General features: G+C 39.8%; 1 long non-coding RNA gene across 2 annotated transcripts in view; it reads right to left on the bottom strand.

The window, feature by feature from the left end:
- LOC148800981 (uncharacterized) overlaps positions 1 to 27704 on the bottom strand; it is a 69173-nt gene that overhangs the window by 37760 nt on the left and 3709 nt on the right. For both annotated transcript variants that reach the window (XR_016084309.1, XR_016084310.1), the window contains exon 2: positions 2388 to 2519. This is a non-coding gene — a long non-coding RNA (uncharacterized LOC148800981). The remainder of the gene's footprint in view (positions 1 to 2387; positions 2520 to 27704) is intronic.

Below are 27704 nucleotides of genomic sequence, written 5' to 3'. Positions count from 1 at the left end.
TACGCGGGAGTCGGTTACGTGGCGATTCGAGTTGCTGGATCCAAACTGGTACTTCGGTCTTTTAGTTCCGAATTGGCTTGAATACCGAGGTGCCTTGATGCCGAGGTGAGACTTGTGCCAAGGTGGCCCTCTTAGTTCATAGATATCTAGATCATTAACTTAATCCTCTCAATATCTCGTAGGTTTCTGGGTGGTTCGTCACCGTTCAGAAACTTATTGGGTCACTTCTTCCTTGCTGTCCAGCAACTAGACCTGAAACACAGTTCTCTCTAGTCGTTCATAGACTGCTCTTCTTCAACTTACTCTAATAGGTTATAATTATTAGGGTCTCCTTGGTCTCTTCCCAAGGTAGAAACCCCTCTTAAACCATTCTACAAACCAGCAACGTAAGAAAGAAAAGAGGGGAAGCAAATGAGAAAGAAGAAATGGAGAAGAGAAAACGAGCCTTATAGTCTGCCCATCCCAAAGTGATATTTAAGCCAATGCTTAAAAAGGGGAGGTGAGGGGTCCTCTCACCACAGAACTCACATGCGCCTCCTCATACTCTACTTTCTTGCACGTGCATTAAATGAAATCACTAAAAACATATAAGAAAAAATTAAAACCCTCATGCGCCTCTCTCTCTCTCTCTTTCCCCCCTTTTCAATGGGTTATTAGTTTTCCTCTATTTTTTATTAATTTAATGTAGATTTGTTTCATGGATTCTTTTGGTTCAACAATAAAATGCAGCAAGAAAACACTTGACATGAGCTTTTTGTTATTGTCGCCAGTTCAATTTTAAAATTGTTTTTTGACTTGGTTATTGATCTCATGTTTAAGCACATTAAAGCACGGGGGGTAGCCCATCCTCCAAATCCTTAACCCCCCCAACCTTAATGGCAATGGGATTTGATCCCAGGTTCTCTGCTACAACTAGCCAAAGAACCTATCAACTAACCCACCATCAGTTGCTTCTCATGCTAAGCAGTTGATTTATGTACTTCTGAATAACTAAAAAGGAAAAAATTATTTTTCCTACTATTTTATATGTAAAGAACTAGAAATATATAAAACTTTTGGTGAAATCACCGTTACTTCATTTTTTCCCTTAAAAATACATTTTTAAAAAGCAGCCCATGCATCACATGGGTCATTGCTAGTAAATAAGAATGAAATAAAAGAACACGGATATCAGCACAGCCCAAATACATATTGTCACAACACTTCTTTAATGAGTTTCTATTTGCTAGATAACACATAATAGCATATAAACACATAATAATGTAAGCAAAAGCAAGTGTAATTTAACCATTTCCCTATAGAAGCATATTTTTTCATTTTCTTAGATGGACTTGGAAATGTTTCAAAGAAGAAAACATTTTGCATACTTAAGCACCTAAAATGTTCACAACAAAGCAGTCTAGCATCTCATGAGAGTTTAGATTCTCATGGCATCATGAGTACAAAATACATATTAATGATACCTTTGCAACTACAGGCAGAGCGTCCAAAGCAATCTTAAGAAGGATAATGCTTGATATCAGAACCTGTCCCCTTCTAACATTATCAACACCAGAGGCCGCATTGAAAATTTTGTTTGGCTTGAAACAGTAGTCACAGAGGACCCTATCTTGAATGGTATAAATGGACCAGTTCATCAGCTCTATAACTATTAGAAGTATGCAGCTTCTAGAATATAGCAAGCTATATCCTTCTCTATAACACTGTATCTACACACTATTTTCAAGAAATTCTGCTTACCATAGTGTAAGCAACTTAAATATTATTATAGCAGAACTAGTCCACTAAGTTCCTTACTAAGGTAGTACAAACCAATTCCCTAAAATCTCAGCGCCAAAACCCACTAAAGAGATATAGTCATGTTATTCCATCATGTATATTATAATCTCTAACCAATGTCATAAGAACAGAGGTGAACTTGACTGCCAGAGATAATTCCATAACCTATTTCAAGCCATTATCCTGGTTCCAAAGCCTTCCTGTGTTCATCTTTGCTACAGCTTGTTTGACTTTAAAAACCCTCGTTGTACAAGTACTCAAAGATTCTAGTCTAGTCCTAGGAATTAGATCTTCATTTAATAAATTTCAACAATAATTTCTTCACATAGTCATCTCTCACCAACACCATTTGGTCATCACCTTTGACATATCGAGCACTCTTGGTCTTTCAATGACAATTAAAATTATAATTTCCAAGTTTGAATCTTTAACATTTCCACATTAATTTGAAAAGGCAGAGAGTAGTTTTACTGAACAAGAATCCAATTGACATAAAGACTAATACAACCATTGTACAAGAAAATCATTAATTGATATCTGCCAGAAGAAGTTGACCAATATATGTTTGACAACATACCTATCAAAAAAACATATGTTTGATAACGTACCAGGCAATGTAGATGAACATTGATAGTCTTGATGCCTTTTCAAGTCTGAAGAGGATTGGGCTTGGAGTAGTCTAGTCCTAGATAGGAAATTCCGTACAATAGCCACATTATATGTGTCTTATGCAGATATTCCTGTAGTTCAAGCATCAGTACAAAATTTTTCTTTTTAGTGGTATTGATAAAACAAGTGTTCCATGTCATAAAAAAATGAATTATAAACTGCTCTAAATGCAGTCACATACATGTGGGCTGACAGCACAACAAGAAAAAGACATGACCAGCAGAAGATAGCTCAAGCGTCTCAACCAGTGTTTTCACATGCTAGGCCATACACCCACATAATCTATAAAATGAGAAGTTATATAAATATAACTTAAAAGATTTGATAAAATTTTTATAGGTTGACAACTATAGACACATGAACCTGTAGGAAGCAAAACCCAAGGGACATCATGGTCCCAGAAGTGTTCATAGGAAGTGAGAAGGATGTTGACAGTGGTGGTGAAGGGAGGCAAGGAGGATATTCAAAAGAAAGCACCACTTCTGGATATGAACTGTATCAACATCATGGAAGTGGTAAAATATTTATTTTAATGAAAATGCAAATCAATTAAAATAAAAAGCAGGCTATGATGTAAGAGTGTTGACAAAGCATTTAAGCAAACCCACCCAAATATACAAACAGACCCAAACCAAAACAACTAAAATAAGCATTCAGCATTCCCATAAACCAGATGCACAAATAACTAATCAAACTAGTTGAAACTTAAAAACCAACACTTCACTGAGTAAAATAAAGTAAAACAGATTGAAATGAACGACAAAAATCTAATGTTACTTCAAGTGTTCTATTTTTAGTTTTTTTATGGTTTCAGACTAGTTGGAATTCTACTTGTTGAAGTTTTGAGTAGTAGTCCAGAAGATATTTTTCTTTTGGGGGAATAGATGCACACCAGAACTCTCAACATGTCACAAGAATAGACTTAGAGGGGGGAGTAACCCTAACCAACAGATTTAAAGAGGAACCACAAGGAAAACCTACCTAAAGAGTTAGGAACCCAAATTCATTTATCCCCAACTGAGCTATAAACAACCACCCCATCCAACAAATTCAAAAGACAAGAAATAGGAACAAATTCAAACTCTATTTGGATGCAAGTGGTCTCTGCCTAAAAGTTTGCACAAGTTGTTTGATGTTTCCACGGTCAAATCGTCAAAGAAAAGATGGAGATTAATATGGAGATGTGTAGGGGCTACTATGACTTGGACTTTATGAGAAGAGTAGAAGTTCAGGACTGTTATCAGTCTTGAACCCTAATGGATTTCAGGTTCGAAAATAAGAAGAAAGGTAAAGAGAAAAGAGAAGGAAGAGGGAGGAGAAGCAGTAGAACACAAGAGTTGAAAAGGAGGAGCATAAGCTTAATGTTCTGCCGCCGCCATTTTAATTAATATTTATAGGTTATGCTCATTACATGGAAAGGACGGATCTGCCCTTAGTCTTTACATAACAAATGGAGCAAAAATAAGACTGAAATAAATAACAACTGAAACAACTAAATGACCAATAGCTAACCCTAGGAAGACTAGAACACCTTCTACCCTACAAACACAGTGGGACCGTAGCTGTGGGGCCCACATCAGTGTTCTCTACACTCCCCCTCAAGTTGGGAATAAATGTTTATCATTCCCAACTTGGATAGATCCGCTTCTATCTTCTTCCGTGGTACAGCTTTGGTGAGGATATCTGCCAGCTGCATGTTGGAGGTGATGTATGGGAGACACACTTCTTGTGATGAGACCCTCTCTCGTACAAAGTGTCGATCAACTTCAATATGTTTAGTTCTTTCATGCTGCACCGGGTTGTGTGCTATATTAATAGCCGCTTGATTATCACAATACAGCATCAGGGGCTTCTCATACTCAATACCCAACTCCTCAAGTAGTGATCTCAGCCAAAGAATTTCAACCACTCCGTTAGCCATTGATCTGTACTCAGCTTCAGCACTAGATCGGGAGACAACACTCTGTTTTTTACTCCAAGAGACCAGGTTACCTCCCACAAGAGCACAATATCCATAGGTAGACCTTCTGTCATCAACACTCCCAGCCCAATCAGCATCCGTATAGACTTCCACCCTCATGTGGTCATTGTTCTTGAACAGTATACCTCTACCCGGGCATCTCTTCAAGTATGCTAGTATTCTTTCTACTGCTAGAAGGTGCGTGGTTCTAGGAGAATGCATGTACTGACTGACAACACTAACTGCATAACTGATATCTGGCCGAGTGAGGCATAGATATAGGAGCTTTCCCACTAACCGCTGGAACATAACTTTGCCTTCAAGCAGCTCCCCACTCTCTGCACTAATCCTGTGGTTCTGTTCAATGGGTGTATCTGCAGGTTTGACACCCAACTTTCTAGTTTCAGCCAACTGATCTAGAACATATTTCCTCTGAGAGACAAAGATCCCCTGTTTAGATCTAGCAACCTCAATACCCAAAAAATACCGTAGTGTACCCAGATCATTCACCACAAACTCTTGATGAAGGAACTGTTTGAGGGACTCAATCTCATGGCTGTCATTTCCTGTCACCACAATATCATCAACATATACTGCAAGTAGTGTCAGTGAGGACTCCACCCTCTTGATGAACAGTGTATGATCTGGCTGGGCCTATACATAACCGAACTTCCCAAGGGCTAGTCTGAATTTGTCGAACCAAACTCTAGGTGACTGTTTCAAACCATACAATGCCTTATTGAGCCGGCAGACCTTCTTACCTGCCTCTATATCATAGAATCTAGGAGGCAACTGCATGTAAACCTCTTCCTGCAAGTCCCCATTCAGGAAGGCATTTTTAACATCCATTTGGTACAAAGGCCAAGTGTAGCTTGTTGCAAGAGATAATAGAACCCGAATGGTGGTCATCTTGGCTACCGGGGCAAATGTCTCCAAGTAATCTATACCATAAGTCTGAGTGAACCCTTTTGCAACTAGTCGAGCTTTGTACCTCTCAATGGAACCATCTGCATTGTGCTTCATAGTAAATACCCATCTGCATCCAACTGGTTTCTTTCCTTTGGGCAAGTCAACTAGCTCCCAGGTATTATTTTTCAACAGGGCATCCATTTCAACTTGCATTGCACCTCTCCACTCCGGGACTGATAGAGCTTCTTGCACTGTTCTTGGAATAGGGACATTAGCAATGGAAGTGAGATAGGACCTGTAGGAGGGAGATAGACGATCATAGGACAAAAACTGAGAGATGTAGTGGGCTGTAGATGTGGTGCAATGTCGTTTTCCTTTACGGATGGCAATGGGAAGGTCAAGGTCATCTGCAAGGGGTGAGGTAGCAACAATGGAAGGAATCTCTGTGGGCCCTGGGACTGTAATATCTAGACGTGGAGCCGTAGAAGAGGTTGGAGCTGGCCGGGACTGCTGATGACCGGGATCAACCTGCTTGCATCGCCTGTGATAGACTCTCAACTCCTGATCCCCCTGACCACCCTCGCTACTGCAGCCCTCATCACCCACTGGAATAGGTAAGGGAACAACCCCAAAAGTATTAACCCTGCCCTCACTAACCCTGCCCTCACTGCACTCCCCCTGAAGAAAAGGACCCAAATCTCCACGCTCACTACTCTCCCCCTGAGGAGAGACCCGAGAATAGTAGGGTGTCTCCTCAAAGAAAGTGACATCCATGGATACAAACTTCTTCCCTGAGACAGGATCATAGCAACAATAACCCTTTTGAGTTTGTGCATAACCAAGAAAGATGCATTTGGAGGCCTTAGGTTCGAACTTGGAGTGATGGGGACCGAGAAGCTGAACAAAACAGGTACAACCAAATGTTTTGAGGGGAACAGTGAACAACTCCTCATCTGGGTATAGAAGGGAAAAAGGGGATGACATATCAAGAACCCGGGAAGGAACCCGATTAATAAGATATACCGCTGTGAGAATAGCATCACCCCAGAAGCGAATAGGGACATTGGAGGTAAACATAATGCTTCTAGCCACCTCCAAGATGTGCCTATTCTTCCTTTCTACAACTCCATTTTGCTGAGGTGTATGAGAGCAAGTGCTCTGGTGAATAACCCCATGAGTAAGAAGGTAAGATGCCAATGGCTTAGCAAAGTAGTCCTTTGCATTATTAGATCTAAGAACTTTGATCTTGGCATCAAACTGGGTTAGGATCATTTGGTGAAAGTTTTGGGTCAGGGCGGGAACCTCATCTCGTGAACGCATAAGATAAACCCAAGAAAACCGGGTATGGTCATCAACAAATAACAGAAAATATCTGTACCCACCCATGGAAGGAATGTGATATGGCCCCCAAACATCCGTATGCACAAGATCAAAAGGACGATTGCTCCTTTTATTGCTCAACAAATAAGAGTGTCTACAATGTTTAGCAAACTCACAACTTTCACATTGCAACTTGGACAACTCAACAGACTCAAACAAATTAGGAAACAAACTCCTTAAGGACCGAAAAGACAAATGACCCAATCGGTTATGCCAAAGCATAACCGAACTCACACTCTGGGAAACAAGTGACTTCTTATCCCCTGACTCTTTCCGACGAGAACTCTCCCCGAGCAGATAGATCCCATTTGTCTCACGGCCAGTCCCAATCACCTTCTTCGTCTTCAGGTCCTGAAAAACACACCGGTCAGGGAAGAAGGTTACTGAGCAGTTCATGTGTTTGGTAATACTACTGACTGAAAGAAGGTTAGTATCAAGCTTAGGGACATGTAAGACAGAAGACAAGGAGATGGTATCCGATAGCTTGATATCACCCTTGCCAGAAATGGGGACAAGGGAGCCATCAGCAATAGATACTTTATCCCTACCATAAGATAAATGATAAGTGGTAAACAATGAAGGCAAGCTAGTCATATGGTCGGATGCACCTGAATCTATTACCCAACAGGGTTCAGTAGTACATGGAGCTGAGGCATGGCAGGCTGAGGCTCGAGTACCTGAATATGCGGAAGCAAATGTGGTGGGGGCTAATGCTGAATTAGTATGCACTGCCACATGAATGTTACCCTTCTTGCTTCTTAACTTTGCCAGGACCAAATAAGGATGTAGCTTCCAACATGTTTCTTTTGTGTGTTTGGGTTTCTTACAATGCCCACATACCACATAACTGCTGTTCCCAATACTGCCTTCTGCCTGATTCTTAAACTCCATTTCGGTCAAGAACCAGAAGTCTCATAATTAGGGTTACTACAGTCAAAAACAGCACTTGAACTATCAACCACAATCACAAAATCAGTATAGAACCAATCTGTACTCACAGTAGATGTACATGAAACAGGTATAAAACTGATCTGAAATCAATAACCACACACAACAGCAACAACCCGAACTGTTTTCACCCCCTTAGAAGAGTTCAAAACCCCAAAAGAAAACTGAAAAACAGTTTGAAGAACAATCTGATATGCTGAAGCCGAATTGGGGTTTTAACCAGTCCTAAAAGCAAATTCTCAGTCGTACACTCCAGACAGTACCGTACAGATAAGGCTTGTAGTAGGGTTAATATGAAACCCTAAAACTTATCAATGTTGAGGAGAGAACTATTAGCGTTTGCCGCAGTATTAGATCACAAGGTTCAGTCCAGTACTAGGGTTTGCCGCAGGATTAAGACAAAACCCTAGAGAATAGAAAGATAAAACCCTAGAGTGGTTCGGCTGCCCTTGCTAGATAGGTCCAACCTATCTTCTCTGATAGTACTTCTCTCAGAAAATAAAAAACTTACAATAGGATGTTGTTCGCTGCCTTCCAAGGTTACCCTTCTCTGATTCTTCCTGATCACCAACTCACTGCAACTGTGGCAATTCTTCAAACAGCTGCTAATCCTCTGGAGATCTCCAAGAACCAGTCAACGAACTCTACTTTCTCAGCTTCCAGCCTTAGATGGTTCTCATGTGGTCGGCTGGACTAGACTCACATGAGAAACCCTAGCTCTGATACCAAGTCGAAGTTCAGGACTGTTATCAGTCTTGAACCCTAATGGATTTCAGGTTCGAAAATAAGAAGAAAGGTAAAGAGAAAAGAGGAGGAAGAGGGAGGAGGCAGTAGAACACAAGAGTTGAAAAGGAGGAGCAGAAGCTTAATGTTCTGTCACCGCCGCCATTTTAATTAATATTTATAGGTTATGCTCATTACATGGAAAGGACAGATCTGCCCTTAGTCTTTACATAACAAATGAAGCAAAAATAAGACTGAAATAAATAACAACTGAAACAACTAAATGACCAATAGCTAACCCTAGGAAGTGAGAACACCTTCTACCCTACAAACACAGTGGGACCGTAGCTGTGGGGCCCACATCAGTGTTCTCTACAAGAAGAAAGGAATGCACGAATTTTTATGGAAAAAGAAAGAAACGAGGAGGCTTTAATGGAAAACATTATAGTTAGGTGCACACCAGAACTGTCAACATGCATACAGAATGGACTTAGAGAGGGGAGTGACCCTAACCAACATATTAAAAGATGAACCACAAGAAAAACCTACCTAAAGAATTGGAAACCCAAATTCGTTTCTCCCCAACTTAGTTATTAAGAACCTCCCCATCCAACAAATTCAAAAGACTAGAAATAGGAACAAATTCAAACTCACTCTTGGATTTCTACAAAAATCTAACTTCCAATCAAAACCAAGGGATGAAGAAGGTAGAACAAACTCAAAGATTGTTTTCTTTTTAAGATTAGAGATGGTAGAGACAAAGAAATACACCTTTCAATAGGGATCCCCCAACTAGAGATCTTCCTACAATTTAACCTTGTGGCCAGACAAGAGATAATGCATGATGCGATTAAGAAATAGAGGAAGAATAGTATGAATTGCCTTCCAAGGACAAGCAAGGGTATCTCTACGCAGAACTCTGGCATCCCAAGCATTCTATGAGAGCCAATGAATGCTCACCAAAACTTTATGACAAAGATTTTCGATTTCCCATGAAGCCTCCAAAAATTTATGCCATCGTGTTGTGGTAAGTATTCATGGGCTCACAAATAAAAGTTGGGATGATGGACTATCACATAGAATTACTCTTGACTCTCTTTTGAGAGACATCCATGGTATCCTCCCAATGTTCATTAATCACATCAAATATGACCATGTCTTGGCTAACAAAATCAAATTTTGGGAAGACCCTTGGGTTTAGAAGTCTCCGTTGAAAGATATCTTCCACTCTATCTTCATTGTTTCCTCTCTTAAAGGCAAAACAATTTGGGCTAAGAAGAAAACCTTAGGAACTCTGAAATTCCTCTTGTTTCTAGCCTTTTGCATTGGATGGGGTTTCTCTTGATCCTATTACATTGGATGGTCGTATGTGAGCCAATAGTCCTACGGGTGGTTTTTCTTGTGCCTCCTTAAAAATCTTTAATTTCCTCTACTCCCTCTCAGATGTCCTTTCTCGTATAGGAAGTTCGATGTGATCCTATCTCTCTGATAATTAGTGTTTTCTATTGGGAAGTCTTCCATGGGGCATTAATACTTGTGATTTAATACAAAGGAAGATACCCAACTGGTACTAATCTCCTATTTGCAAATAATGTACAAAACGAATGGGGAGACGACTTACCGATTCTTAATCTCCTATCCAATTGTCTAGTGCATTTGGGAAAAGTTCCCTGCTCTATTTGGAATGCAAGTAAATTGATGGTCACATGATCAAGTCATCAAATAAAAGAGGAAGATTAATATGGAGATGTGCTACAACTTGGACTGTATGGGTAGAAAGGAATGCACATTTTTTTAAAGAAAAAGAAACAAATAAAGAGGCTTTAATGGGAAACAATATAGTTAGATTGGCACTGTTTCGACTGCTGCTACAATAGTCCGAACAGGAAGAGGAGAAGAAGAAGAAGAAGAAGAAGAAGAGAAGAAGGGTCAGTCAAAAATCTGATGGCTAACCCATCCAATCAACCCCCTTAATCTATATTAGATTCTAATAATGTTTACAAAGACAGAAATGCCCTTACTTAAGTGTGGGGCAGAGTAACTCTAATAACACTACCACATAAGCAAGTTACTTAATAAACAGAAGAAGACTAAACTACCCCTATTCGGCACATCTTAACACTCCCCCTCAAGCTGGAGAATATATGTCATATAATCCCAGCTTGTTACATAGATAGTTCACTTTCCCTGAGCTTAGAGCTTTTGTAAACAAATCTGCCCACTGGTCATTGGAGCCCACATGTTCTGTATTTATCTCTCCGGCAAGAACCTTCTCTCTCACAAAGTGGCAATCAACCTCTATGTGCTTTGTTCTCTCATGAAAGACAAGATTGGATGAGATATGGAGTGCAGCTTGGTTGTCACAGTACAATTTCATAGGTTTATCCATGTGAAACCCAATTTCTTGTAGGAGATTCCTCAGCCACACTAATTCACAGGTAGTGTGAACCATGGCCCTATATTCGGCTTCAGCACTGCTTTTGGCTACAACTGTCTGCTTTTTACTCTTCCATGTCACAAGATTTCCTCCCAGAAATGTGCAATAGCCTGTAGTAGATCTTCTGTCACTCACTGAGCCTGCCCAGTCCGCATTTGTATACCCAACTACTTCAAGTTTTCCTCCTGGTTTATACAATAGCCCACGGCCTGGAGCTCCTTTCAAATACCTCACAATTCTAAGGACTGCATCCCAGTGAGCTATACGAGGGTTCTGCATGAATTGGCTCACCGCACTGACTGCAAAGGAGATGTCGGGTCTCGTGATAGTCAAATAGTTCAACTTTCCCACTAGTCGTCTATACCTTCCAGGATCTTCAAATACTTCTCCTGTATCACTGCTCAACTTAACATTTGGTTCCATAGGGGTCTCAGCCGGTTTTGCACCTAACAGTCCTGTTTCTTCCAATAGATCAAGGACATATTTCCTTTGGCACAAATTCACACCTTGTTTTGACCTGGCAACCTCTATTCCCAAGAAATACTTTAATGTTCCAAGGTCCTTTGTTTGAAAATGATTTTGCAGAAACACCTTTAGTTTGCCAATCCCCAATTTATCACTACCAGTGATGACAATATTATCCACATAGACCACTAATAAAATCTTCCCAGCTTCTGAGTCATAGCTGAACACTGAGTGATCAACCTGGCATTGCTTCATTCCAAAACTCTTCACCACTTCGCTGAACTTCCCAAACCAAGCACGTGGAGATTGCTTCAACCCATAAATTGCTTTCTTCAACTTGCACACCTTACCACCCTCCCCCTGAGCAACAAACCCAGGTGGTTGCTCCATATATACCTCCTCCACTAGATCACCATGGAGGAAGGCATTCTTTATGTCAAGTTGAAGGAGAGGCCAATCATACATAACTGCCAAGGAAATTAGGACACGAACGGAACCAATTTTAGCCACCAGAGAGAATGTCTCCATGTAGCCCATACAACTGTGAGTAACCTTTAGCAACAAGTCTGGCCTTCAGACGCTCCACACTACCATCTGGCAAGTATTTCACAATGTACACCCATTTACAGCTCACACCATGCTTACCAGGTGAGAGAGTAGTAAGTTCCCACATTTGAGTATGTTGAAGAGCAGAAAGTTCCTCCTCCATTGCCCGCCGCCATCCAGGTGAACTAAGAGCTTCTTGAACATTGTTAGGTATGGAAATAGAAGACAAAAGTGAAACAAACTAGCGATGTGAGGTAGAAAGACGAGATAATGAAACAAAATTGGAAATGGGATGGAGTGTAGAACTACGTTTACCTTTCCGTAAGGCAATGGGTAGGTCAAGATCTGAAGGTTCAGCAATAGAAGCCATGAGAGGATCCGCAGATGAGGTAGAAGCAGGAGGAGGGGCCGGTGTCGTTCGACGTGTATACACTTGTCGGATCGGTGGTCGTTCAGTGGTGACCTACACTGGATGAGGAGATGAGTCTACTCCAACAACAGCCTTTGGAACTGAATCACTGACAGGAAGAGGAAGAGGAGGTAAGGGTGAGGACAAGGGTGCTTCATGATTGGAGAAGAAGGGGACAGACTCAAAAAATGTGACATCAGGGCAGACATGGCACTTTCGGGCAATGGGATTATAACACTTGTACCCTTTTTGAGTCCGAGAGTAGCCAAGGAAGACACATTTAATTGAGCGTGCATCTAGCTTGTCTATCCAGGACTCAAATTATGAACAAAGTACACAACCAAAGACACGAGGAGTTAATGGAAACGGAGATAAAGTGGGAAACAAGATGGAGAAGGGGGACCGACCATGGAGAATAAAAGAGGGCATCCGATTAATGAGAAAACATGCAGTGAGTACAGCATCACTCCAAAACCATTTAGGAACATTCATGTGGTGAAGCATAGACCGAGCAATTTCAAGAAGATGACGATTCTTCCGTTCAGCCACCCCATTTTGTTGAGGGGTGAAAGCACACAAGGTCTAATGAATAATGCCATGCTGTTCTAAATACTATTGAAATGCAATAAGAAAGTATTCATGACCATTATCTGAACGGAGAACTTTGATTGGAACACCGAATTGTGTGTGTATTTCAGCATCGAATTTTTGAAAAATGGAAAATAATTCACTTCTTTCTTTCATTAAGTAAATCCATGTCATTCTTGAACAATCATCAATAAAGGAGACAAAATACTTATACCCATTATAAGACTTTATTTTGATTGGACCCCAAACATCTGAATGAACCAAAGAAAAATGACTCAGCATACGACTCTCAACTCTTGGACTGAAGGACACACGACGGTGTTTACCAAACTGACATGACTCACATTGTAAAACTGACAACTGACTCAATGATGGAACCAACATCTTGAGAACCTTGAGAGATGGATGTCCCAGTCGGCAATGCCATTGTAGAGGAGTGAGGGAAGTCTGAAGTGCAATTGAAGATCCACCGCCGTCAAGGTAATACAATCCACCAGCTTCATGCCCCCTACCAATCTTCTTCCCCGTCTTGAGATCTTGAAAAACACAAGTGGAAGGAAAGAAGGTAACAGAACAGTTAAGAGCTTTGGTTATTTTACTAACATACATAAGATTGAATGGAAACTTAGGTACATATAAAACAAATGATAAGGGGACAGAAGCCAAATCAACATTACCAACACCACAGATGGGAGATGAGGACCCATTGGCAAGTGTAACAGTTTGTGATGTGGAGGTTTCAGAAAGAGAAGAGAACACACCTGGAGTCCCGGTCATATGATCTGAGGCTCGAGAGTCAATAATCCAGGAAGAAGTTTTAGATGATATGCAAGCAATACCTGATTGGGCATATGTGGCAGTGGTATGCTGTGAAGTAGTTTGAAGGAACCGTTCATACTCATCATGCAGTGGTATGCTATTCCACAGCCAAGTCATGATTTGAGCATCTTCTTGTTCCCAATCATCAAACCCTGGAGAGTCAACCGGTGGTTTCTCATCTCTTACATGCTTTACTTTCTTCTTTGCCTTGAGAAAAACTTCCACTGATTTAGCCCATGGAACATAGTTCTCCCCATTTACCTTAATTGAGGTCATTTGTACCCCTAGGTAGTCGGAGGAAATTACTACACTAGGTTTCTGATCATTGTAGCCATCTCCTATTGCTGCCATTGTACTCTTTCACAGTTGTCTCTAACTTTACTTCTCAGCTACAAGTTGATTGATGTTGTTCACAATTTGATAATTCAGCACCTATTGCAGCCTCAAAACACCACAGTGGAAGCACACACTTGTTCTTATTCACACTATTGCTGACTTCACACACTTACGTCCCACATAAGCATCAGTTTACCATTCACTAATCACAAGTAGAGGCCCTCTTACAACCACTCAAGCACCACAACACAGCCAAATCTGCTGCACCCAGTTCAGACTTGTTTAACACACTTAAGAAGGCATTACACAACCACAAGGAGTTCGGCAAGGTCACTGCATTCTACCTTACACCACTCGGCCACCTACAGCAGCCCTAACACCATTCAACAACTTACAGCAGCCCTACACCATTCGGCTACTGCACACACAGCCCTTCCTAGGGCAACAATGAACCTAGTTCTCTAGGTTCTACTCAATACTAACAGCTTCTTATAGGGTTTCTACCCGGAAATATAAGTAACACTAGAAGAAGAGAGAACCGACCTTCCTTTGAGACAATGAACCTAGTTCTCTAGGTTCTACTCAATACTAACAGCTTCTTATAGGGTTTCTACCCAGAAATATAAGTAACACTAGAAGAAGAGAGAACCGACCTTCCTTTGAGAATATCAATCAACCATTCACTGCTGAAGGCACTTTCCTTGTTGAAGAAGGTTATGCGCAGCAGAGAGACAAGCTGTAATGCTCCTGACCTAGGGCGAACCAGTTCTCTCCATCGACTGACCAAAAACGAAGGTGAAGAGTCACAAACAATGCTGAGGTGCTTTACCAACTGACATAGGTCAGAAGCATGGCTCTGATACCATGTTTCGACTGCTGCTACAGTAGTCCGAACAGGAAGAAGAAGAAGAAGAAGTAGAAGGGTCAGTAGAAAATCTGATGGTTAACCCATCCAGTCGACCCCCTTAATCTATATTAGATTCAAATGATGTTTACAAAGACAGAAATGCCCTTACTTAAATGTGGGGCAGAGTAACTCTAATAACACTGGCACATAAGCAAGTTACTTAATAAACAGAAGAAGACTAAACTACCCCTATTCGGCACATCTTAACAGCATCTAATGAGCAAAAACAAATGGGGAGATGACTTACCACTTCCTGTTCTCCTATCCATTTGTCTAGTGTATTTAGGAAAAGTTCCTTGCTCTATTTGGAAGCAAGTGGTCTCAACCTATTAGTTTGGTCAAGTTATTTGATGGCTCTATGCTCAAGTCATCAAAGAAATGTGGAAGATTGATATGGAGATGTGCAAGGGATACTACAACTTGGATTATATTGGAAGAAAGAAATGCACGAACTTTTATATAAAAAGATAGAAATAAAGGAGTTTTAATGGAAAACATTATAGTTAGCTTGGCACATAGGGTGAAAACAATAGATTTGTTCTTCACCACTCCATTAGCATATGATGCACCACTTAGGAGATTAAGGCCAACTACGTCTCCTTTCTTTGCAAAAGGTCATAAGGGTTGATTCTTCCATTGAAAACTTCCCAACAAAAAAAAAACAACATCTAAGGGAACATGTGCACATTAGAACTCTCAACATGTCACAAGAATGCAGTTAGACGGGGGAGTAACCCTATCCAACATATTAAAGGAGGAACCACAAGAAAAAAACAACCAGAAGAGTTGGCAACACATATTCATTTATCACCAACTGAGCTACCAAGAACCACCCCAAACAACAAATTCAAAACACTACAAATAGTAAGAAATTCAGACTCTTGGTTTTCTACTAAAATCCAACTTCCAATTAAAGCCAAGGGATGAATAAGGTAGAACAAACTCAGAGATTGTTCTCCCTTTAAAATTAGATACGGCATAGATACAAGGAAACACACCTCTAAACAGGCATTCCCAAGCTAGAAATCTTTCCATATTTTAACCTTGTTGCCAAAGGTGAGATCATACATGATGCGATTAAGAAATAGCGGAAGAGTACTATGAATTGCCTTTCAAAGATGTAGAGAAGATGGGCCGAATGGCCCATAGGCTGTTTATCCTTTCTTATTTTTATGTTCTTTACTGTAATGGGCCTTATTCTAGGCCTATTCTTTCTATGTTATGTTCTTTTAATTTCTTGCCCAACTAAGGGCCTCTTTGTAAATTATTAAAGTTTAATTTAATAAAATAGTGTTAGGGGGTAAGAGGAGAGATTAAGGTTCGAAACTCTCTTTCTCTGAACCCTTATTGCCGCCATCTTCTTCTTCACCTTCTCTTCCTTAGAAGAAGGATTTCTGTCGTTTTCTTTTGATTTCTGCATCTGTTCTAAACAGTCCTCTATTCTCAAGGACTGTTTTTCTTCTTGGTATCAGAGCAGGCCTAAACTTGGCTTGGGCTCTCATGTAGGTGTTGTCCAACCGAGACTACATGAGAGTTGTTCTAGAACTGGAAGCTTCAGCTTGAGTCGCCTGGTTCTTGGAGGTGATTGGAGATTGAAGAAGGTGCCCAAGATTCAAATCTCTTGGAGAGTTGTCTGGTGACCAGGAAGAATCGGAGAAAACAGGTTGGTTCCTGATTTAGAGCTTAAATCAGAGATTGAGAGTGGTGCCCAATTATTATTGGGTTGTTTTCTTTATATTTTTCTGGACTGTTAAAGTATCCAAAATTTCTCTGAAATCAGTACTGCTATCCGGCTGTTCTTTTAGACTGCTTTAGCCCAGAAATTTTTGGGTTGTTTTCATATTGTTTGGACTTTCAAGTGGCTGAAATATCTCTGGAATCAGTACTGCTGGTTGGCCTTTTCTTTTGGACTGTTAAGGGCACTTGTACGGACTATTTTCTGGGCTGTATTAATCTTTTGAAAGTGTGGTCTCCTCTACTGCCCACCTTGTGTTTGTGAAAAGGTCTCTGAAGTTTTTTGCTTCCTTTGGATGCTGATTGGACAGTACCTGGAATTTCTGTTTAGAAAAGGAGTTTTTCTGATTTTCTTTCTTGAAGACCGAACCAAGTTGGTTGGTGTACCGTGTAGTCTACAAGGTGCGGCTTCTGTTTCTGCTTCTCACAGCTTTCGGGTGTGACTCAGATTTGTGGTTCTGCTGCATTGAGGTAGGATTAACACAGTCCTTGTTCCATCTTCATTCGGTGCCCTTTTTTTGAAGTTGGTTGAAATCTTTCTGAAGTGGTTAAAGAGATGAACTCCTCAGAGATTGAAAACAATAATGTTGCTGAATTCGAGCAGGTTCCGGGAACCTCTTTTGACTCTTTACTGACTGTGACCACAGTCAAGCTGGATGGAACTAATTATCTGGCATGGTCACAATCGGTAAAGATTCATATCTGTAGTAGAGGAAAGTGGGGTTTTATCTCCGGGAGCAAGAAGGCTCCCTTAGAAGATGATCCATCTTATGAGAATGGATGCAAGAAAATTATACTGTTATTGGGTGGCTTGTGAGCTCAATGCAGCCACAGATTAACCAGCACTGATTGTGGATGAATTCAGCAAAGGAAATCTGGGATAGTGTTGCTGAAACCTATTCCCAATAATTAAATGTGGCTAGAGCTTACAAGTTGAGAATTGATGTGAAGAATTTAAGACAGGGGGAGAAACCTTTAGATGTATACTTCAACACTGAAGTCTTTGTGGCAAGAAATAGATTTGATAGAAGCTGTAACCTGGGACACCACTAATGATGCAGAGCCCTACAGAAAACTGGTTGAGAGAAACAGGGTGTTTGAGTTCTTAACCGGACTAAACCTAGAGTATGATATTACAAAACAAAATATTTCATCCAAGGACAGTGTCTCACTGTCACAAGCATATGCCTTGGTAAGTAGTGAAAAGAGCTGAAGGATTGTCCAGGTTCAAGGGGCTGGTCTAAATGATCACTTTGCTAATATGGGAGTGAAACCCAAAGGGATTGCAGGGACTCCTAGTGGCTCAGGGAAGAAAGAGGTTGTCTATGAGTACTGTAAAAGGCCAAAACACACTAAAGACAAGTGCTGGAAATTACATCCTGAGCTTCTACATCTTCGGTTTCAGAAGAAGCATGATAACAAAAGGGCAGGGAGTGCTAATGTGGCTGTTGGTCCAGATAGTGACAAGTACCATACTGAAGAGATGACAGCTTGTGCGCAGTTAGCAACCATGAAAGCAGAATATGAGAAGTTTTGGAGGATGATCAGTCACCTAGAGGGTGTGACTTCTTCTTCCAACCCTTCAGAAAATTCAGCCTCTTCTGCATTTGCTCATTCAGGTATACGGGCTTCTGCCAATCATGCAACCATTTCAGGTAATCTTAAGATCCCTTTGATTATTGATTCAGGTGCTTCTGATCATATGACCAACCTTTCTACCATGTTTGTTTCATATGATTTACTTCCTGGACGTGACAAAATCACACTAGCCGATGATTCTCTTGCCTCTATCTCCGGCAAGGGAACCATCAAGGCTATAGTCTCCTTGTTCCTACCTTCTGCTCTTCATGTACCTAGACTAAATACAAACTTGTTATCTGTAAGTAGTCTAACTAAGTCATTAAACTGTTGTATAACCTTCTTTCCTTCCTACTGTGTAACCTTCTTTCATTCCATCTTCACCGTTTCCTCTCTTAAAGGAAAATTATTTCTGATCATGCAAACCCGAAGTCTCCTTTGGTCTTTGGCTGAAAATTTCGGATATGAAGAAAACCTTAGGAACTCTGAAATTCCACTTGTTTCTAGCTTTTCAATATGTTCGAACAGGTACACAATAGATCTCACATGTCACAAAAATGGAGTTAGATGGGGGAGTAACCCTATCCAACATATTAAAAGAGGAACCACAAGAAAAAACCTACCTGAAGAGTTATTAACCCAAATTCATTTATCCCCAACTAAGCTATCAACAAACCACCCCAAAAAAAAATTCAAAAGACTACAAATAGGAAAAATTCAGACTCCTACATTTCTACTAAAATCCAACTTCCAATTAAAGCCAAAGGATGATGAAGGTAAAACAAACTCAGAGATTGTTTTCCCTTTAAAATTAGATATGGCATAGATACAAAGAAACACACCTCTCAACAGGCATTCCCAAACTAAAAATCTTTCCAAATTTTAACCTTGTTGCCAAGGGTGAGATCATAAATGATGTGATCAACAAATAGGGGAAGAGTACTATGAATTGCCTTCTAAAGAGAAATAAGCAATGGTAGATCTGCGCAGAACTCCCAGCATCCCAACCATTCTTTGAGAGCCTATGAATGCTCACCACAACAATGTGTCAACGATTTCCGATATCCCACGAACCCTCCAAAACAGTATGCCATCGGGTTGTGGTAAGTATTAATGTGCTCACAAATAAAAGTTGGGATGAGGGACTATAACATAATACTACTCTTGACTCTCTTTTGAGAGACATCCATGGTATCCTACCAATGTTTATTAATCACGTCAAGTATGACCATGTCTTGACTAACAAAATCAAATTTTGGGAAGACCCTTTGGTTGAAATTCCCCATTGAAACATATGTTTCATTCCATCTTCACCATTTCCTCCCTTAAAGGAAAATTATTTTTGAACATGCGAACCCTAAGTCTCCTTTGGTCTTTGGCTGAAATTTTGGGATATGAAAAAAAAACTTAGGAACTCTGAAATTCCACTTGTTTCTAACCTTTTCCATATGATTCAACAGGTACACATTAGATCTATCAACATGTCACAAGAATGGAGTTAGACGGGGGAATAACCCTATCCAACATATTAAAAGAGGAACCACAAGAAAAAACCTTCCTAAAGAGTTAGCAACCCAAATTCATTTATCCCCAACTGACCTATCAAAAAGCACCCCAAAAAACAAATTCAAAAGACTACAAATAGGAAGAAATTCAGACTCCTAGATTTCTACTAAAATCCAACTTCCAATTAAACCCAAGGGATCATGAAGGTAGACCAAACTCGGAAATTGTTTTCCCTTTAAAATTAGATATGGCATAGATACAAGGAAACAAACCTCTGAACAGGCACTCCCAAGCTAGAAATCTTTCCAAATTTTAACCTAGTTGCCAAAGCTAAGATCATACATGATGCGATCAACAAATAGGAGAAGAGTACTATGAATTGCCTTCCAAAGATAAGTAAGCAAGGGTAGATCTGCGCAGAACTCCAGCATCCCAACCATTCTTTGAGAGCCAATGAATGCTCACACAACCATGTGTCAACGATTTCAGATATCCCACAAAACCTCCAAAACAGTATGCCATCGAGTTGTGATAAGTATTAATGTGCTCACAAATAAAAATTGGGATGAGGGACTATCACATAATACTACTCTTGACTCTCTTTTGAGAGACATCCATGTTATCCTACCAATGTTTAATAATCACGTCAAGGTTTGACCTTGTCCTGGCTAACAAAATCAAATTTTGGGAAGACCCTTGGGTTGATAAATCCCCATTGAAACATATGTTTCATTCCATCTTCAACGTTTACTCTCTTTGGTCTTTGGCTGAAAATTTGGGATATGAAAAAAACCTTAGGAACTCTAAAATTCCACTTGTTTCTAGCCTTTTCCATATGTTCGAACAGGTACACATTAGAGCTCTCAACATGTCACAAGAATGGAGTTAGACGGGGGAGCAACCCTATCCAACATATTAAAAGACGAACCACAAGAAAAAACCTACTAGAAGAGTTAGCAACCCAAATTCATTTATCCCCAACTGAGCTATAAAAAACCACCCCAAAAAACAAATTCAAAAGACTACAAATAGGAAGATATTCAGACTCCTAAATTTCTACTAAAATCCAACTTCCATTTAAAGCCAAGAGATGATGAAGGTAAAACAAACTCAGAGATTGTTTTCCCGTTAAAATTAGATATGGCATAGATACAAAGAAACACACCTCTCAACAGGCATTCCCAAACTAGAAATCTTTCCAAATTTTAACCTTGTTGCCAAAGCTGAGATCATACATGATGTGATCAACAAATAGGGGAAGAGTACTATGAATTGCCTTCCAAAGATAAGTAAGCAAGGGTAGATCTGCGCAGAACTCCAGCATCCCAACCATTCTTTGAGTGCCAATGAATGTTCATTACAACCATGTGTCAACGATTTCCGATATCCCACAAACCTCCAAAACAGTATGCCATTGAGTTATGGTAAGTATTAATGTGCTCACAAATAAAAGTTGGGATGAGGGAATATCACATAATACTACTTTTGACTCTCTTTTGAAAGACATCCATGGTATCCTACCAAGGTTTATTAATCACGTCTAGTATGACCTTGTCTTGGCTAACAAAATCAAATTTTGAGAAGACCCTTGGGTTGAGAAGTCCCCATTGAAACATATGTTTCATTCCATCTTCAACGTTTACTCTCTTAAAGGAAAATTATTTCTAAGCATGCGAACCCGAAGTCCCCTTTGGTCTTTAGCTGAAAATTTGGGATATGACGAAAACCTTAGGAACTCTGAAATTCCACTTGTTTCTAGCCTTTTCCATATGTTCAAACAGGTACACATTAGAGCTCTCAACATGTCACAAGAATGGAGTTAGACGATGAATTAACCCTATCCAACATATTAAAAGAGGAACCACAAGAAAAAACCTACTAGAAGAGTTAGCTACCAAAATTCATTTATCCCCAACTGAGCTATAAAAAACCACCCCAAAAAACAAATTCAAAAGACTACAAATAGAAAGATATTCAGACTCCTAGATTTCTACTAAAATCCAATTTCCAATTAAAGCCAAGGGATGATGAAGGTAGACCAAACTCAGAGATTGTTTTCCCTTTAAAATTAGATATGGCATTGATACAAAGAAACACACCTCTCAACAGGCATTCCCAAGCTAGAAATCAATCCAAATTTTAACCTTGTTGCCAAAGCTGAGATCATACATGATGCGATCAACAAATAGGGGAAGAGTACAATGAATTCTTTCCTAAGAGAAGTGAGCAAGGGTAGATCTGCGCAGAACTCCAGCATTCCAACCATTCTTTGAGAGCCAATGAATGCTCACCACGACCATGTGTCAACGATTTCCGATATCCCACAAAGCCTCCATAACAGTATGCCATCGGGTTGTGGTAAGTATCAATGTGCTCACAAATAAAAGTTGGGATGAGGGACTATCACATAATACTAATCTTGACTCTCTTTTGAGAGACATTCATGGTATCCTACCAATGTTTATTAATCACGTCAAATATGACCTTGTCATGGCTAACAAAATCAAATTTTTGGAAGACCCTCGGGTTGAGAAGTCCCCATTGAAAGATATGTTTCACTCCATCTTCACCGTTTCCTCTCTTAAAGGAAAATTATTTCTGAGCATGCGAACCCGAAGTCTCCTTTGGTCTTTGGCTGAAAATTTGGGATCTGACGAAAACCTTAGGAACTCTGAAATTCCACTTGTTCCTAGCTTTTCCATATGTTCGAACAGGTACACATTAAATCTCTCGAAATGTCACAAGAATGGTGTTAGATGGGGGAGTAACCCTATCCAACATATTAAAAGAGGAACCACAACAAAAAACCTACCTGAAAATTTAGCAACCCAAATTCATTTATCCCCAACTGAGCTATAAAGAACCACCCCAAAAAACAAATTCAAAAGACTACAAATAGGAAAAATTCAGACTCCTAGATTTCTACTCAAATCCAACTTCCAATTAAAGCCAAGGGATGATGAAGGTAAAACAAACTCAGAGATTGTTTTCCCTTTAAAATTAGATATGGCATAGATACAAAGAAACACACCTCTCAACAGGCATTCCCAAACTAGAAACCTTTCCAAATTTTATCCTTGTTGCCAAAGCTGACATCATAAATGATGTGATCAACAAAAAGGGGAAGAGTACTATGAATTGCCTTCCAAAGATAATAAGCAAGGGTAGATCTGCGCAGAACTCCAGCATCCCAACCATTATTTGAGAGCCAATGAATGCTCACCACAACCATGTGTCAACGATTTCCGATATCCCACAAAGCCTCCAAAACAGTATGCCATCGGGTTGTGGTAAGTATTAATGTGCTCACAAATAAAAGTTGGGATGAGGGACTATCACATAATAATACTCTTGACTCTCTTTTGAGAGACATCCATGGTATCCTACCAATGCTTATTAATCACGTCTAGTATGACCTTGTCTTGGCTAACAAAATCAAATTTTGGGAAGACCCTTTGGTTGAGAAGTCCCCATTGAAAAATATGTTTCATTCCATCTTCACCGTTTCCTCTCTTAAAGGAAAATTATTTCTAAGCATGCGAACTCGAAGTCTGCTTTGGTCTTTGGCTGAAAATTTGGGAAATGAAAAAAACTTAGGGAACTCTGAAATTCCACTTGTTTCTAACATTTTCCATATGTTCGAACAGGTTCACATTAGAGCTCTCAACATGTCACAAGAATGGAGTTAGACGGGGGAGTAACCCTATCCAACATATTAAAAGATGAACCACAAGAAAAAACCTTCCTGAAGAGTTAGCAACCCAAATTCATTTATCCCCAACTGATCTATCGAGAACCACCCCAAAAAACAAATTCAAAAGACTACAAATAGGAAGAAATTCAGACTCCTAGATTTCTACTAAAATCCAACTTCCAATTAAGCCAAGGGATCATGAAGGTAGACCAAACTCAAAGATTGTTTTCCCTTTAAAATTAGATATGGCATAAATACAAGGAAACACACCTCTCAACAGGCACTCCCAAGCTAGAAATCTTTTCAAATTTAAACCTTGTTGCCAAAGCTGAGATCATACATGATGCGATCAACAAATAGGGGAAGAGTATTATGAATTGCCTTCCAAAGATAAGTCAGCAAGGGTAGATCTGCGCAGAACTCCAGCATCCCAACCATTCTTTGAGAGCCAATGAATGCTCACCACAACCATGTGTCAACGATTTCCGATATCCCACAAAGCCTCCAAAACAGTATGCCATCGGGTTGTGGTAAGTATTAATGTGCTCACAAATAAAAGTTGGGATGAGGGACTATCACATAATACTACTCTTGACTCTCTTTTGAGAGACATCCATGGCATCCTACCAATGTTTATTAATCGCGTCAAGTATGACCGTGTCTTGGCTAACAAAATCAAATTTTGGGAAGACTCTTGGGTTGAGAAGTCCCCATTGAAAAATATGTTTCATTCCATTTTCACCGTTTCTTCTCTTAAAGAAAAATTATTTCTGATCATGCGAACCCGAAATCTCCTTTAGTCTTTGGCTGAAAATTTGGGATATGAAGAAAAACCTTAGGAACTCTGAAATTCCACTTGTTTCTAGCTTTTCCATATGTTTGAACAGGTACACATTAGATCTCTCGACATGTCACAAGAATGGAGTTAGATGGGGGAGTAACCCTATCCAACATATTAAAAGAAGAACCACAAGAAAAAACCTACCAGAAGAGTTAGCAACCCAAATTCATTTATCCCCAACTGAGCTATAAAAAACCACCCCAAAAAAACAAATTCAAAAGACTACAAATAGGAAGATATTCAGACTCCTAAATTTCTACCAAAATCCAACTTCCAATTAAAGCCAAGTGATGATGAAGGTAGACCATACTCAGAGATTGTTTTCCCTTTAAAATTAGATATGGCATAGATACAAAGAAACACACCTCTCAACAGGCATTCCCAAGCTAGAAATCTTTCCAAATTTTAACCTTGTTGCCAAAGCTGAGATCATACATGATGCGATCAACAAATAGGGGAAGAGTACTATGAATTGCCTTCCTAAGAGAAGTGAGCAAGGGTAGATCTGCGCAGAACTCCAGCATCCCAACCATTCTTTGAGAGCCAATGAATGCTCACCACAACCATGTGTCAACGATTTCCTATATCCCACAAAGCCTCCAAAACAGTATGCCATCGGGTTGTAGTAAGTATTAATGTGCTCACAAATAAAAGTTGGGTTGAGGGAGTATCACATAATACTACTCTTGACTCTCTTTTGAGAGACATCCATGGCATCCTACCAACGTTTATTAATCGCGTCAAGTATGACCGTGTCTTAGCTAACAAAATCAAATTTTGGGAAGACCCTTGGGTTGAGAAGTCCCCAGTGAAATATATGTTTCATTCCATCTTCACCATTTACTCTCTTAAAGGAAAATTGTTTCTGAGCATATGAACCCGAAGTCTCCTTTGTTCTTTAGCTGAAAATTTGGGATATGAAGAAAACCTTAGGAACTCTGAAATTCAAATTGTTGCTAGCCTTTTCAATATGTTCGAACAGGACACATTAAATCACTCGACATGTCACAAGAATGGTGTTAGATGGGGGAGTAACCCTATCCAACATATTAAAAGAGGAACCACAAGAAAACACCTACCTGAAAATTTAGCAACCCAAATTCATTTATCCCCAACTGAGCTATAAAGAACCACCCCAAAAAAAAAAAATTCAAAAGACTACAAATAGGAAGAAATTCAGACTCTAGATTTCTACTAAAATCCAACTTCCAATTAAAGCCGAGGGATGATGAAGGTAGACCAAACTCAGAGATTGTTTTCCCTTTAAAATTAAATATGGCATAGATACAATGAAACACACCTCTCAACAGGCATTCCCAAACTAGAAACCTTTCCAAATTTTAACTTGTTGCCAAAGCTGAGATCATACATGATGCGATCAACAAATAGGGGAAGAGTACTATGAATTGCCTTCCTAAGAGAAGTGAGCAAGGGTAGATTTGCGCAGAACTCCAGCATCCCAACCATTCTTTGAGAGCCAATGAATGCTCACCACAACCATGTGTCAACGATTTCCGATATCCCACAAAGCCTCCAAAACAGTATGCCATCGGGTTGTGGTAAGTATTAATGTGCTCACAAATAAAAGTTGGGATGCGGAGTATCACATAATACTACTCTTGACTCTCTTTTGAGAGACATCCATGGCATCCTACCAATGTTTATTAATCGCGTCAAGTATGACCTTGTCTTGGCTAACAAAATCAAATTTTCGGAAGACCCTTGGGTTGAGAAGTCTCCATTGAAAAATATGTTTCATTCCATCTTCACCGTTTCCTCTCTTAAAGGAAAATTATTTCTGATCATTCGAACCCGAAGTCTCCTTTGGTCTTTGGCTGAAAATTTCGGATATGAAGAAAACCTTAGGAACTCTGAAATTCCACTTGTTTCTAGCTTTTCCATATGTTCGAACAGGTACACATTAGATCTCTCGACATGTCACAAGAATGGAGTTAGATGGGGGAGTAACCCTATCCAACATATTAAAATAGGAACCACAAGAAAAAACCTACCTGAAGAGTTAATAACCCAAATTCATTTATCCCGAACTGAGCTATCAAGAACCACCCCAAAAAACAAATTCAAAAGACTACAAATAGGAAAAATTCAAACTCCTAGATTTCTACTAAAATCCATTTCCAATTAAAGCCGAGGGATGATGAAGGTAGACCAAACTCAGAGATTGTTTTTCCTTTAAAATTAGATATGGCATAGATACAAAGAAACACACCTCTCAACAGGCATTCCCAAATTAGAAATCTTTCCAAATTTTAACCTTGTTGCCAAAGCTGAGATCATACATGATGTGATCAACAAATAGGGGAAGAGTACTATGAATTGCTTTCCAAAGAGAAGTAAGAAAGGGTAGCTCTGCGCAAAACTCCAGCACCCAACCATTCTTTGAGAGCCAATGAATGCTCACCACAACCATGTGTCAATGATTTCCGATTTCCCACGAAGCCTCCAAAACTGTATGCCATCGGGTTGTGGTAAGTATTAATGGGCTCACAAATAAAGGCTGGGATGATGGACTATCAGATATCACTACTCTTGACTCTCTTTTGAGAAACATCCATGGTATCCTCCCAATGTTAATTAATCACATCAAGTAGGACCTTGTCTTGTCTAACAAAATCAAATTTTGGGAAGACCCTTGGGTTGAGAAGTCCCCATTGAAAGATATCTCCCATTCCATCTTCACTGTTTCCTTTCTTAAAGGCAAAACTATTTCTGAGCATGCCAACCTGAAGTCTCCTTTGGTCTTTGGCTGAAAAGTTGGGCTAAGAAGAAGACCTTTGGAACTCTGAAATTCCACTTGTTTCTAGCCTTTCGCATATGTTCGATGGGGTTGCTCTTGATCCTATTACATTGGATGCTCGTTTCTAGGCCACTAGTCCTATGGGTGGTTTTCTTGCACCTCCTTTAAAATCTTTAATTCTCTCTACTCTCTCACACATGTCCTTTCTCGTAAAGGAAGTTCAATGTGATCCTATCCCTCAAAAAATTAGTTGTCGTCCCTTGGGAAGTCTTCCATTGGGACATTAATACTTGTGATTTAATACAAAGGAAGAGATCCAAGTGGAACAAATCTCCCGATTCGCATCTAATGTGCAAAAACAAATGGGAAGACGTCTTACCACTTCCTGATCTCCTATCCATTTGTCTAGTGTATTTAGGAAAAGTTTCTTGCTCTTTTGGGATGCAAGTGGTCTCAACGTATTAATTTGGACAAGTTGTTTGATGGTTCCATGCTTAAGTCATCAAAGAAAAGTGGAAGATTGATATGGAGATGTGCAAGGGATACTACGACTTGGACTATATTGGAAGAAAGGAATGCACTAATTTTTAAATAAAAAGAATGAAATAAAGAGGTTTTAATGTAAAATATTATAGTTAGGTTGGCATTGTGAGCGTCGAAAAAACAGCTCATTTGCCACTTGGGTTGGATTTGGAGTCGCCTCCCATTTATTTAAGAA

Source organism: Nelumbo nucifera, chromosome 3 (genome assembly GCF_055504915.1).
Source record: "Nelumbo nucifera cultivar China Antique chromosome 3, China Antique-T2T, whole genome shotgun sequence".
Classification (NCBI taxonomy): domain Eukaryota; kingdom Viridiplantae; phylum Streptophyta; class Magnoliopsida; order Proteales; family Nelumbonaceae; genus Nelumbo; species Nelumbo nucifera.
Note: the sequence above shows the minus strand (reverse complement) of the source record. Positions and strands in the feature narration are given on the sequence as shown.